The sequence below is a fragment of the Sus scrofa genome, chromosome 5, assembly GCF_054392235.1.
Source record: "Sus scrofa isolate SSC_HxYL_T2T_F1_AM1 chromosome 5, Sscrofa_HxYL_maternal_Yorkshire_Landrace_v2.0, whole genome shotgun sequence".
Classification (NCBI taxonomy): domain Eukaryota; kingdom Metazoa; phylum Chordata; class Mammalia; order Artiodactyla; family Suidae; genus Sus; species Sus scrofa.
In genome coordinates, this window is record NC_139387.1 from 105,378,151 (window position 1) to 105,393,630 (window position 15,480).

Consider the following 15,480-nt stretch of genomic DNA (forward strand, 5'->3'; position numbering starts at 1 on the left):
GGTCTGTCCCTGCCACCTGTAGATCTTGGAAGATGCACATCACACTTAGCCCCCTGATGCCCTTAGCCCATACAAGAGGTCCGGGGCCACCAGTAGCCTGCACAAGAAGCACCCATTCTCCCCTAAATGAGCAAGAGGCTCTTTGCCACCAGTAACCTGCACCAGGGCTGCCCCTCCCTCTGAGATCCCTTGGGCATGCTCACACTCCGATGCGGGGAGTTTCCTGGAGGTCTGCCACCCCTCATCCTCTTACCCTCCCCAACAATGACGCCTTGCCTCTCCTGCTGGTCCGAACCTTCTCCTCGGTTCCCTCTGCTGTGGCGTTCTCCTCCTCGGCCCACAGCATACTGTCCCCTTCCAGTGGCTCACTGCTCCTGAGCCCCTCAGGCTGCCCCCACACAGCCATCCCCAGTCCTCTCCCCAGGACTGACTTCCGGAGCCTAAGTCTCAGCCCCCAGCCCCCAGCGGAGCCTCTCAGGCTGTGGTATCCAGGCTGGTGGTTCTCAATACCTGTGTGGCTCTCACTCTGCTTTGCTGTTCTCAGCCCAGCTGCTGTGCTTTTCTCGGAGACTTTGAGTCCTGCCGACTTGGCTGATCTTTCCGTCAGTTAGGTGGCTTCCCAGGATGTGAGTTCCTTTTCTCCTTCCCAGCTCCCTCTCAGGAATGCTAGTCCAGTCCTGATACGTTTTCTCTCTCTCTCTTTTTTTCTTTTGCTCTACCCAGTTATGGCAAGAGTTTTTTGCCCTTTTTGGAGGTTTAAGTTCTTCTGCCAGCATTCAGTGGATGTTCTGTGTGAGTTGTTCTACATGTAGACGTGTTTTTTGGATGCGTTTTTGGGAGAAGGTGAGTGTGACCTCTTACTCCTCTGCCATCGTGCTCCTGCCTCCTACAGTAGATTGTTAAAGAACAATTCTGTTTCTGGTCTGCAAAAATGCCTTTTGTTTATGGGATTTGAAATTATTTTCATTCAATTCTTATCCTGTATTTATTCAAATGAATATATGTACACATGCATATTTAAATACATGTATGCATACACATTTATATGCATATGTAGATATTTCTCCTTTGAGCTATTAAGTTATATGAAGTAATGAAAAATTATAGATTTTCTAATGTTTAAATGTCCTTTTATACTGAGATAAATTTGGTATGATTAGGATTTATTATTCCCTTCGTTTACTGCTGGATTTGATTTGCTAATAACATAATAAGGACATTTGCAAAGGTAAATGTTGTTTAACATTTTTCTGTGTTTCATATTCTTCTCTAATTTCAGTCCCAGATTTATGTTGGTCTCTTAAGATAAATTGAAAAACTGCATAACTTCACGTATTTGGTTTTAGTGTTTTGTTCATTGAAAGTCTTATAGACGTCTATAAGCCACTTTGGACCAATTTGTGGATAAAATAATGGCGTCTCAAGAATGTCTTTGTCCTGTTTCCTAGAACCATGAATATTTTACTTTACATGCCAGGGAGACTTGCAGGTGTGTTTCATTTTAAGGACCTTGAGATGTGACATTATCCTGGATTATCCAGGTGTACCCAACATAATCACATGAGTCCTTAAAAGTAGACAATAGACGAGTGGGTCAGAGATACATAACTAAGTATGACTTGACCCACCTTCTTTTAAGACAGAGGAAGATAGGTTTATAAATATTGCACCTCTGATGTTAAGTGAAGGAAGCAAGACATAAACTAATATATGCAATACTCCAGTTATTTAATGTTCAAAGAAGCCAAATCTAAAAAAATATGTTTGGAGAACATATACATAGACGCTGAAGAATGCAGGGATTGCTGGTACTATTTGATGCCACTGCCTTGATTCATACTAAAGGGTGAGTTGTTTAGCTCGCTGTGGTAGCCGGCCTCCAAAATGACCCTCCATGCTTCTCATTTTCTGCTGTTAACACCACTGAGTAGTCCCTTTCCCCACTGAATGGGGATGAAGTGTATGACAAACAGGATGTTATAAAAGTGGTATGAGATCATAAAAGACATTGACGTTTCTAGCCCATGCTCTTGGAGGAAGCTAGCTGCCACGTTGTGAGGACAATCGAGCAGCCCCGTGGAGAGGCAGACGTGGTGAGGAACTGTGGTTTCCTACCAGTAGCCAGCACCATCTTGCGAACCCTGTGAATAAGAAAAATTTTTTAGAGGCTCCCCTGTCTTTAAATTAAACCTTTGTAATACTTATCCCTGCCCAACATTTGACCAAGTTTCATGAGAAATTAGCCAGAACTGCCAGCCATATGACTTGTGAATTCCCGACCCACTGAATGGTAAGAAGTAAAGCAATTACTTTATTAAGTCACTAAGCTTTAGGGTAGTCTGTTACACTTTAACATATTCACCATCACCTCAGAACTATCGGTACAAATGCCAACACAATGAAAACTGCAAGTAACATATTATCATCATGAAAATAATTTTAACATTGAAAACTTATGAAAAGATCATGAGACCTTAAAGATCTGCAAACCACATGTTAAGAACATCTTGATATATCAACTCTTCCTTTTTATCATTATTTGGATCTACCACATCATGTATAAATATTCCCCCAGTGATAGACATTTATACTTTTTCCAAAGCCTTCCAAACAATGTTATAAATATAGCTTTTCGTATATTTATTTATGAATAATCTTAACATATTTGATTTGTTGGATTCTTAGCTTCTTGGAAATATGAAAACGACAACAAAAAACTAACACAATTTGCATTGTTAGAGATTTTGAATAAGATAGTTTAAAATAGATAACTATAGACAGAAAGAGAGAGAAAATGCTACGTTGATTCATTTATTTATAGATGACAGCAGACAAGTTTCCAAATCTAGTTATTGTCTGTTTCCATTTGGACAAATTTCTCTATGTTTTAGTTGCCTCATCTCTGAAACAGGAAAGTAATTCTGCATACTTTGCCTTGTATAGGTTTTAAATATGTTAATGCATGTACGTACCTGTTACATGTTTGGAACAGTCAAAATGTAATAATTGTGCATAAAATTACCTCATTAATCTTCACCCAAGCCTCCATAATATGAACTTGTTCTAGTTTTATACTAAATACAGGTCCTGGTTTGGCCTCAGATGGGCCTCAGGGTCTGGTTTTATTGAAGAGCCAGAGGTGGACTGATGCCAGTGGGTAGCCATTCATCTGATCTGATTTTTCCAGCCTGTAAAGAGGAGGATAAAATGAGGAGTAATGGGAGAGGACAGGGACAAGTTGCCCTACAGAGGGTACCAGCTGGAGCCCCACCAAAGTCATTTTTTATTTGCAGTGATATCAGATCATGAGAAGAATGTAAGAATTATCTTCACAAGCACATTCGAGACCTTCGTATGGCCTCCAAGAAATGGGGACGTCTGAAAAAGAGCTGGCTGTTGTCTAGTGTGTGAGCATTGACGGTTATCCTCAAAATAACTTCTAGGGAAATACAGTTACACACAGAACAAGAAACAGCAGCTCAAAGTAGGAAAGTATACAGCCAATAAGGGCAAATTTTCAGTCTTCTCTATCCAAAGTCTGTGCCCCTGAACATGAAACTAGCCACTAAAATAGCTTGCCTCATTATTCAAATACATAAATGTGTATGAGTGTTGTTCAATAACGTATTTCTGCAGCTGAACACTGGCTTCTTCTTGAGGAGTTTGCCTTTAGGTGACGCCTAAGTCAAACATGGAACCAACAGAGAATCCTCATTCCCAAGATATTTTCCCAGGGCTTATTTCACAGTCCCTTCCTCATATAACTGCCCTGATTCTCACATTTTATAGAGTCAAAATTTTCATTGTGAAGCAGCCATTTTCCTAGAGTTTTTGGATTTGTGTTCCATTCTCTGACAAAGAAGCTAACAAAAATAACTTCACATGACATTAATAAAAATGAGATTATTTGGAAACGTCCATCAGAGCAACTGCAGACACAGACAAGTCAATCAAATTTAAGGTAGGAGCACTGGATATTGATATCAGAGAGATGGGATTCTGTGGAATTTGGGAGCTTGAAAGAATATAGTATAATTTAAAATCAATGATGGGTATTTTATATCCTATTTACCAGTAATAACATAATTTTACATATAAAATACAGTTTAAGATGATTTGAAATCAAGCTTGTTTTGTTAAGATACACCTACTGCTTTGAAAAAGAGTTAGTCTTTCTCAATATAGTAAATTGCTTTCATTTGTTAATTTTTATTTCACTTTGATTATGTTTCTCAAAGTAAATATTTCTGCAATGCCTGACCTGAACAGTAGGATATTGATTTTCCCATAGCTTTGAAATATTTGCAATTACATAAACCAAGTAATAAAGATATGCTAAAAATATAGATTTTGAATGTGAGAAATTGTGCTTTGTGTTTTCCATTTAAAGTCAAAAGACCAGAAAGAGCATAGAGTTTTTAAACCAATGACCTTTATCATAATGTGTCTTGTAAGCTCTGTTCCAAATAGAATATGCTGGTTGAAAGGAAAAAAAATGACTGACCTTGAACCACAGGATTCATCAAGCTACTATGTCAACTTAGTAATGAAAATGCTTTCCTACATTCTTGTCAATTGGCAGGCTGTCATCACATATTAAAAACTGACAAGGCATTGATGAATCGGATTGTTTTTAATGTGTCCATAGCAACTAACCTTCAAAAAAGCAGAGGGTGTTGCTCATCAGTTGAAGATACCATTTCTTGGAGTTCCCATCGTGGCTCAGTGGTTAACGAATCTGACTAGGGACCATGAAGTTGTGGGTTCGATCCCTGGCCTTGCTCAGTGGGTTAAGGATCCGGAGTTGCTGTGAGCTGTGGTGTAAGTTGCAGACACGGTTCGGATCCCGTGTTGCTGTGGCTGTGGTGTAGGCTGGTGGCTATAGCTCCGATTAGACCCCTAGCCTGGGAACCTCCATATCCTGTGGGAGAGGCTCAAGAAAAGACAAAAAAAAAAAAAAAGGTACCATTTCTTGACTTTATAATTATTTTAAAGAAAAAGAAATTATTTAGATGAACTTGTAGACTTCTAATACAGAACATATTTATATATTATTAAATTGTATTAAAGAGCTCAAACGCTAATAACTGAAATTGAACACATCACATGTGTGTTGACGAATACGCATGCTGATAATAGAGGAAGATTAAACTACGAAGCTTAGTTTAAAAGCAGATTAATTATATATTTTATAAAACATTTCTATAAGCTACAAGGTTTATGTTGTACAAAGTGTTGCATTTTAAACTTTAATAATTTATTTAGCTTTTGTAATTGAATGTATGATAGAGGAAATTCAAGAGTAGACAAAATTTCCAAGATACTAGAAATTTCCTTCACTGTTTTGATGCTAGATGTCCTGATACCTGGAGCTTAGGTCCATGTTATTGATACAGTCCCTTAAAATAATAAAATATATCTTCCAGTAGTCTCTTAGAAATGTTTCATATATAGTAAATTGTTGATAGCATGATATTTAAAGAGCTTATTTCATCCTTACATTCAGTGTAAGTCTAAGTAGAAATCTAAGTAGAAATCATTTTCCCCCAGAATTTTGAAGGTATATCTCTATTGTCTACTGGTTTTCACCTTAGCTGATGACTAATGCCTTGCTGATTCTTTTTTGTTGTTGTTTTTGGTCTTTTTAGGCCATACCCATTGCATGTGGAAGTGCCCAGGCTAGGGGTCAAATCAGAGCTGTAACTGCTGGCCTACCGCACAGCCACAGCAATGTGGGATCCAGGCCATGTCTCTGACCTATACCAGAGCTCATGGCAACTCTGGATCCTGAGGGAAGCCACGGATTGAACCCACATCCTCATGGATACTAGTTGGGTTTGTTACCCCTGAGCATCAGTGGGAACTCCCCTGTCTGATTCTTTGCATTCTGTTTATGGTTTTATATTTTACTTCAAATAAAGGATTTTGTGATTCTCTTCTTTATACTTTTTTTTTTTCTTTTTACAGCCACACCCACAGCATGTGGAAGTTCCCAGGCTAGGGGTAGAATTGAAGCTGCAGCTTGCTGCTGTGGTAAGGATGGATCCTTAACCTACTGAGTAAGGCCAGGGATCCAACCACGTGCTCACAGTGTCTGGTCGTTACCCCTGAGCCACGGTTGGGAACTCCTCATCTTTAATCATCGTGATCAGGGTTTTCATGATGAATGCATTGGTGTGGAACTTGTGTTTATATTTGCACGTGTGTGTGTGTGTGTGTGCACGTGTGTGCATGCACAGGTGCAGTTCTTTTTAATGTGGAGAAGTATGTTTTCCAGTTGTGGGAATTATTTTTTTTCTATCTTTGATAATTTCCTTTCCTCCCTCCATATTTATGAGCTCTTATTAAATAATTCTAATATTTATATATCAAAGCTGCTTAATAATCTATATTTCTCTTTTCTAATACTTTTAAATATCAGGGCTATCATGATATAATTTATGTAAAATTCATGCTTTTTAGATGCACAAATCTATGAATTTTAACAGGTGTATGAAGTTATGAAATTATCACTACAATCAGAATGATCACTTCCAAAGTTCCCTCATACCTCTTTGTAGTCAGTTGTCTCTTCCCACCCGAGACTCTGGCAACCATTAATCCAGTTTCTGAACATTTTGTATAAGTGGAATCAAACAGTGCATGGCCTTCTGTATGTCTAGCTTCTCTTATTTAGAATAATGCTTTTTAGATTCATCAATGTTATTACACTTCAGTAGTTCATATATGTGTTTCCTGGGTAGAATCTACTTGTATAGATATACCACCATGTTTTATTTATCCACCAGCTGATGGACATCTCAACTCTTTCCAGTTTGTGGAAATTTAGAACAAAGCTGCTATAAACTTTCTTTTACAGGTTTTCTGTGGATGTTTTCACTGCATCCTCAACAGCGGTGTATGAGAGTTCTTTCTACTTATTGCATGTCTTTGGCAGCATTTGTACTCCCAAGCTTTTCTTGCTTTTTATTTTATTAAATTTTATTTAAGTTTGGGTTTACATTTAGCCATTCTAGTGTGTCCACAGTGGTTTCACACTGGTTTTAGTTTTCATTTATCTTGTGATTAAAAATGTTAAACATCCTTCCATTCCTTCTGTGTGCCTATTTGTTCTTCGTATGTCTTCTTTGGTGAGCTGTTTTTTTCACTATTGCCAGGGTGTTCATAGTTTCTCTGATTTCCTTCTAAATATTGCTTTATCTGTGTGCTACAGTGATATTGTGCTTTATAAAAAGTCATGTATTTCCTCTTCATTCCTCTTCTGTGACAAAGGGCCTAAAACCCTTGGAATTTCCAAACTTTAAGAGCAGCAAAGATGTCTTTTGTAATGTTAATGAGGTGAGTTTTGGACTCCAGGTAAGGATGGGAGCTGGTTGTCAAGGGTACTAACCCAGTCATTACAGGGTAGGAACTTAAGTCCTACTCTCCTGACCTTCATACAGGAGAGAGCTGAATGGCCAGTGATTTAATCAATCATTCCTAGGTAATGAAGCCTCCGCAGACTACCTCCCTCCCCCCCCAGAAAAAGGACAGGTTTATGAGAGCTTCTAGTTGGTCAACTGTTGAAAAAGTGGTTCTGTGCCCTTCCCTCATACCTCACCATAATGTATTTCTTCCGTGTAGGTATTCCTGAATTACAGTTGACCTTTGAAGGACTGAAGGGGTTAGGAACACTGACCCCCCATGCAAGTGAAAAGCTGATTATAAATTTACAGTCAATCCTTTTTGTAGGACTGAACCCTTCACCAGTGGCTGGGATCTGTTGCTGCCTTCAGGTAGATAGTGTCAGAATGGAGTTGAATTCTCAGACAGGATGCTAGTATCCAAAAATTGCTTGTTGGTGTGAGGGAACCTCTCTTTCCATAGCTCCACCCACCTGCCAAGGTTGGAATTGGGTTCCAGAACCATAAGACCTGCATATTTGTATATGTTGCTTTTATTTTCACTCAATTCAAACTAATGTTGATTTTCTCTTTGATTTATGAGTTATTTAGACGTATGCTGTTTAGTTTCCAAATATTGAGACATTTCAAGGTATCTTCCCATTACTGATTTACAGTTTAGTTTGGTGATGATGAGAATGATTTGTGTAATTTGAATTATTTTTACATTACTGGGTTTATTTTTATGGCTCAGATATGGTCTATCAGGTAGATAATCCATTTCAGTGTACTTAGATTGAATGCATATTCTGCTTTTCTTCGGTAGGGTGCTTTGTATGTATTAATGCCAAGTTGATAATGTTTCAGTCTCCAACAGCCTTATTATTTTCTGTTTATTTCTTCTAGTGATTTTTTTTCAGTGAAACATGTTGAAATCTCCACCTGTAACTGTATATTTGCCTGTCTCTCCTTTAAGGCGGCCAGTGTTCCCCTCACAACTTTCGAAGTCCTGTTGTTAGGAACATACACATTTAAGAGCATTTTGCCTTCTTGGTGAATTGATTCCATTGTCATAATGTAACATACCTCTCTATCCCTTGTAGTATTCATTGTTCTGACTTACTATGGTCATTCCAAGCATATTATCTTACAAATGTATTGCATGCTTTATGTCTCACTATATAAAGTAACTGAATGTACACTCCTATTCTCTAGTAGTGCCCCTATCAACTCTGAGGGCTCTAAAATGACTTATCGTGGTAATATACTGCCAACAGATAGCTAGTGGTATATAATTTGTTCTGCATGGAGAAATCAGAAAAAGTAGCACAAATCCAGGATATTCGAGTCAGACTGTGTAGCATGGAAAGGTAGACATAAACAGAGAATTATTCAGGGGATGAGTGCAATAGAGTCCATGGCGGAATGGCATAAAATCATGAAGTAAGGCTGGAAAGCCTGTAAGTTCTCTACCTCTATTTCCTAACTGTGTGACTACTTAACGCATTAGTAAAAATGATTATGTTTTCCTTTTTTTTTTTTACTTTGTAAAATAGGAATAATAAAAGCTGTCTCTTGAGATAGATGTAAAGTTTAAAGAAGAATTAACTATGTATGTAATTAACACCTTGCCCAGTGCCTAGCAGTTAAAAATTAATACTACCTTTGATTGTCATTTTTATATTTGTTGTCGTCATTATTGTTACTCTTAGGGAGGTCTCTCCAAATTGAGGATCTTCCTTGCAAAAGTTTTTCAACATGGAATCTTATTTCATGACTCCAATTTTATAGCAGAATCAAAAAATAAAACCAAAGATTTTCTTAATATATTACAAATGAATAGTAACTAAACTTCATAGAGCATGTATTAGGGACCAGCTGCTGTCCTGAGTGCTGAGAGGTAGCAAAATATGCCACACCCCAAAAATGCCACTTTGGTATAAGAATTATTTTGAGCCAAAGGCACTTAATAAAATTGCAGCTGCAAAGAAGGAAACTCCAATCTCTTTTCTTCCTGAAAACAGGTGGTTAAAACTTCCCTGTGAAAGATGCCCTTTCTGTACCAGGGGAAAAGAAACATTCTTCAATAGCAAGTCAAAGCCAAGAGAATTCTACACAAACAAACCCTGTGAAAATAATTCTCATCTTCCTTTAGCCTCCCTGTGTGTCCTGGTCACTTTTCCACAGTTGACTCTCTTTGGTCAATCTAGTGTAAAAGCATTTAGATTTTGCCATGTCTGGGTCTTCATTTTCTTCTGAGGACTCATATCACCCAAAACATATAAATGTGAATGCTTTTCTTCTGTTAATCTGTCTTCTGTCAGTTTAATTCTTGGGTCCATCTGAAAAGCCTTAAGAGGTTAGAAGTAAATGTTGCCTTCCCCACAGTGCTTTACGGATTTTGGTTCATTTAATCTGTGGAGGTATGTACTATGGTTATCATATGATCCCTATTTTTCCCAAGAAGAGAACTTTATTTAAGAACTTTAAATAACGGTCTCAGTTACATTGGAAATAGTAAACCTTGGTTTTGAACCCAGGAAGACTAGGTCCAGAATCCTTCTATTAATAAAGGCATGTAATAAAACTTTAATAAATTGACAAAACAATCCAACATGACTGCTTAATTCTGTGTCCAAAGAAATTATCTTGGGCTCCTCTTTTCCAAACTTAAGCTCCAGTGAAAAGATGTTTTGAGCTTGTATTCGCTCTCTCTCTTTTTAAAACATTCATATGTATTTTTCCTTTGGAATCACGTATGCTCCTAGTAACACATTCATTTTAAGGTGAAATAGTTGGAACATAATAATCGAATTCTCTGGAGAGGTTCTCTGGTTTGGGGGTGGATACGGTCACACTGTTTCTGTGCTTTGTAATGTCTGCAGCATTGCCTCAATCTCCAGGGAATGAACGTATCATCCACCCTCTCAGTGATATTTCAACGGTCCTTTCCATGTCTGTTTTAAAATCCTACAACATAAACTGCTGCAGAAGGAGAGTTTTTGTCTATTAAATAGCATTAATATGGTATCTCTTTCGACTTCTTTAATAACATATTGGTGAGGTTGAAATGTTAAAATACTATTCAAGATTATTCCAAAATCATTTTTCCTTTCACCAAAAAACACTAATCTGAAATAGAAAAGGTGCAGTACTGAACCCCGAATTCCATGTAGTCATTTTATTGCCATACGTCAGTCGCAAATATTTTCAAAAGGAAGTTCACTTCACATTACTGTCAGATTTAATTAGGATAGCCTACAAAATAATCTTAATAAATTTATAAAGATCATTATGAGTCACAAGTTATTCTCTATTTTAAGTAAAATGTTGCTAAATCCTTTTAAAACTTAAAACTGAAGTATAAATGTTCCCGTATAATTCATCAAGATATGAAATCTACCTAAATGAAATTATCCTCTCTCTATGCTGTTTATTTCAACCTAAGTAAAGTCAGTCTCCAAGAAAAAAGAAAAGAAGTTGAAAATTCAATTAAAGGGCAAGTCGGAGGTGATTAAAGACTAAGGCATCTTGAATTAGAGACTCCTCTACTGCAGAATGCCTTTCACAAGCTCATTTACTTTTTTAAACCCTAGAGTAATTTTAAATTCCCTTTAACAAAGGACCGGAGCATAGGAACTAGCTCTCCTTTTGCTTTTATGAGCTTAAATAGCAGTGTAGAATGCTTAAAAGGAAAAATATTGGAGTTTTTCAAGAAAGCTTTCCAAAATACTGATTAAAATATGCTTGAGGATCTGGTAGAATGATCACTGCTTACTAACCTATAAGAAGGTAATAGTTTGTACAGCTATTTTAGCAAAGTTTATTATTTTCCCTTAAGTATCTGTTCTTTGACAAAGGTGAATTTTCATGACAATGACATTTTTGTTTGTTTTCTTTTGTTTTTCTTAGGAAACAAACACATAACAGGTTATGACATAAAGATATTCAATACAATGCTATTTTTAAAAGTTAGGCAGACTATAAAAAGGCAATAGAAATTTTCTTTTGAAAGAGACAGTGATTTCTTTGTAATGTGCTTCAAATATTTATTTGAAGTTAATACTTCAATTGATTGTTGCTTTTATTTGATTCTCTCAAACTCTTCCTATTTATATTTTGTCACTAATTGCCGAGTTTTATTTTTTTTCTCAATTACTTATGTACTTGGTCAACAGAGAGCAATAATTTTCCCTTAAACAAGAATTTCAATGGCCTTTAGACCTAGTTGAAAACCCTTTTATAAAAAAGTTGAAGTCAAAATCCCTAGATATTCTTCATTATTCCTGAAAAATTCCTTTCAAAATACATTTTCAGTCATCAAAGCAGTGCAATTTAGTAGAATCAGCAATTCACAGGTTTTTAAATTAAACATTTTTTACAGTCTAATTTTGTGATTTAGTCTGTTTTTAAATGAGAATTGAAGTAAAAAGCATAAATGACCTAATGAAATCTTAAATATGCTGCCAAATATTAGGCAGTTAAAACCAGCATTTTTTGGAATTATTTCCTGTTATTAACGTGAAACTACTTTTTAAGTGTACAAGTAATTTAAGAAAAGTGTTCCAGAAATTTGTAAAAGCATTATAAATAAAACTGAACATTTTAATTATCACGCCTTTCACAATCCACCTCTAATAGCCTAATAATAATAATAGCTGTGGCTTCTTTTCAGTGTACACACGTTAAGAGGTCCAGCAGTGAATTTATATACATTCATGTGTATGGCTAAAAAATACAAAGAATTTTTACAGGTTTTCACATTAGTATCACTGAATACATTCCTAATAAAATTTTACTTTCACTTTTACCCAAAAATACTTTTTGGAGTGCTTGCTATTTAAATATATATTCTTCTGAATGCCATAATAGGCATTTCTCGGTGGTGGTTATCTAAATTGTGTACCTAACTTCTGGGGCATGTTTTTCTCCATTATATGTATAAGATGGAAATGGTTACTTGCAGAACTTGTGCATTTTCAAATTTAATCGAACATGCCAAACTCTTAAGAAAATGCTTGTCTAAATTTTTACTCATGAACGTTTCTGTTGTTTCCCATCCTTGTCAACATTTTAATTTTAAACTTTAATTTCTCCCAGTTTGTTATAACCTGTCGCTTTGATTAAATTTTACTTTTTATCTTATTACATGTGAGGTTGAATACCTTTTTAAGTTCATTGGTTATTATAATTTTTTCCTTTTGCAAAGTGTCTTAACATGTACTGTCCCAATTTTTATTTAATTGTTTTAATGCAAAATAAGAATTCTTTATATGTTTGTGAGAGTTTATATGTTTTGCTTACATTAGTTTTAAGATTTAAAGGTCTAGTTTTACTTTCTCCATACTGATGGCTTCATATGGCAGTGCCAATTTTTTTTTCTGGCTATGCCTGTGGCTTTTGAAAGTTCCCAGGCCAGAGACTGAACCCGTACCACAGCAGGAACAATGCTGGATCCTTAACCCACTGTGCTACCATGGAACTCCCCAGTTGTCTATTGTTAATATATTTGTTTTTAAAGATATCTGCCTTCTGGAGTTCCCTGGTGGCTAAGCAGTTAAGGATGCAGAATTGTCATGGCTGGAGCTCGGGTCATTGCTGTGGCATGGGTCAATCCCTGGCCCAGGAATTTCTTCATGCCATGGGCACCATGAAAAAAAAAACAAAAAAAACAACTCAGCATATATCTACCTTCTTCCCCTCACCCCAAAAAGTATATATGGATGTTAGTTCCATGTATATTCTTCTATGTATAGTTTTTTTTGTTTGTTTGTTTTTTTATTTTTTAATAATTTTTTTTATTTTCCCACTGTACAGCAAGGGGGTCAGGTTATCCTTACATGTATACATTACAATTACATTTTTTTCCCCACCCTTTCTTCTGTTGCAACATGAGTATCTAGACAAAGTTCTCAATGCTATTCAGCAGGATCTCCTTGTAAATCTATTCTAAGTTGTGTCTGATAAACCCAAGCTCCCGATCCCTCCCACTCCCTCCCCCTCCCCCTCCCATCAGGCAGCCACAAGTCTCTTCTCCAAGTCCATGATTTTCTTTTCTGAGGAGATGTTCATTTGTGCTGGATATTAGATTCCAGTTATAAGTGATGTCATATGGTATTTGTCTTTGTCTTTCTGGCTCATTTCACTCCGTATGAGAGTCTCTAGTTCCATCCTTGTTGCTGCAAATGGCATTATGTCATTCCTTTTTATGGCTGAGTAGTATTCCATTGTGTATATAGACCACATCTTCCGAATCCAATCATCTGTCGATGGACATTTGGGTTGTTTCCATGTCCTGGCTATTGTGAATAGGGCTGCAATGAACATGTGGGTGCATGTGTCTCTTTTAAGTAGAGTTTTGAGTATATTCTTCTATGTATAGTTTTAATGTATATAGAGGCAAATAGAAATACAGATTCTGTCCTTCAGCTACTTTTATCAAAGTGTGGCCTACCACGCCCACACTGTTCTTCACCTCATTTTACTGATATAATAACATGTCTCAGAGGTCTTTTGTAGGAATGGAGAATGTTTTTGTTATTTTTAACTGCTATACATTATTCTGCTACATCGGCATAATTAATGGAAAATTCTGCCTTTTTTGCACGGCTTTGCCGTCTCTGTCATGTCACCTATTGACAAATATATAAAACTATTTTTTCTCTATTATGTTAGGTTGGTTTATTTTTAATCTCTGCATTAATATCCCATTCTCTTAATTGCTGCAATTTTAAAACAAATCTTGGTATTCGAAATAACAAGACTTTTTATTATTTAATTAGCTGTTTAATACCTGTACCATATGTAATTATGATCCATTTTTCACCCCAATATTTATTTTTTATTCTTAATAAAATTTCCCAGCTTGTGCCATATTGCTATTCTTTAAAAAAGCCATTTTTGCTTTTTATTTATCCCTCCATTTTACTTATTTTTTATATCATTAATTTCTGCAGTTAAGTTCTTATATCTTTCCATCTATGCTTGTTTGTTTTATGCTTGCTTTCAAACATTTGAAGGTGGTTAATTTGCTTATTACTTTTCAGCCTCATTTTCTTCCAATGTTAATTTTAAAGCTATAACTTTTCTTCTAAACAGTTTTAGATGTGACCCACAACATATGATATGTAGCATTTTCATTAAAATTCCTTCATGCTTTCTTCTTTGACCCATGGATTATTTAGATGTATAAATTTTCAAATATATAGTGATATTCAGTTATATTTTATTGCATATTTCTAACTTAATTGCATTGTAATTTTAAACACAAGTACACTTTCACAATCTTTTGAAATTTTTTGAGACTTACTTTATAGCCTAGCGAATGATGAAACTTTTATGAGTGTGTTTTGTGTTAGCTTAAAAAATAGTATTTTGCAGTTGCTGGGGATAAGATTATTAGTATGTTCCTTAGACTTTGTTTTAATCAAGTTAATCAGACCTTCTATATTTTTCCTAAAGTTTCTTTTGGCTATTATGAAATTTTTTCTTCTGTTACTGAGCAAGATGAGCCCTTGATTTTGTATTTGTCTATACCTTATATTTCTCTAAGTTTTTGGATTTCAGAGGCTATATTATGAGATGCCTGCAAATTTAAATTTGTTACATCTTTCTGGAAAATTAATTTAATCATTCTAACATGTTTATCTCTACTTTAAGAAAAATTCTAAATGGTTTTTAAAATATCTGCAAAAATACATTTCTTCTCTCCACCTTTCAAGTTTATCTGTATTTTAAATATTTTAATGTTCAGTGTTTCTGTACTATTTGTTATAGATACTTCTTTTTTAAAAATCATGTAACTCAGTTTGTTTTTTAGCACAGTCTGACAACCCTTTTCCTTCATAGCAAAGTATTTATTCTGTTCACATTTAATCTAATTACTGCTATATTTGGGTTAAGTCTACCGTCGTATTTTCCATTTCTATTGACTCCTCTCTTGGACATATTTTTTGCTACATTTTTTTTTTTTTTACCTTTCAATGAAATAGTGTCATGATTTTTATCAATATAATTTTACTGATATCTATTTGTTGACCTAAATATAAAGCAAACATTTTGTAAGGATACAAAATTGTAAATAGAAGTTAACCAGGGA

At 35.7% G+C, this 15,480-nt stretch overlaps 1 protein-coding gene across 1 annotated transcript in view; it reads right to left on the bottom strand.

The window, feature by feature from the left end:
* Positions 1 to 745: 745 nt before the first annotated feature.
* TMTC2 (transmembrane O-mannosyltransferase targeting cadherins 2) overlaps positions 746 to 15,480 on the bottom strand; it is a 949,512-nt gene continuing 934,777 nt past the window's right edge. The window contains exons 16-17 of the transcript XR_014804529.1: positions 3,023 to 3,188; positions 746 to 2,141 (exon numbers count right to left, since the gene is read on the bottom strand). The gene's annotated coding sequence lies outside the window, so the exon portion shown is untranslated. The remainder of the gene's footprint in view (positions 2,142 to 3,022; positions 3,189 to 15,480) is intronic.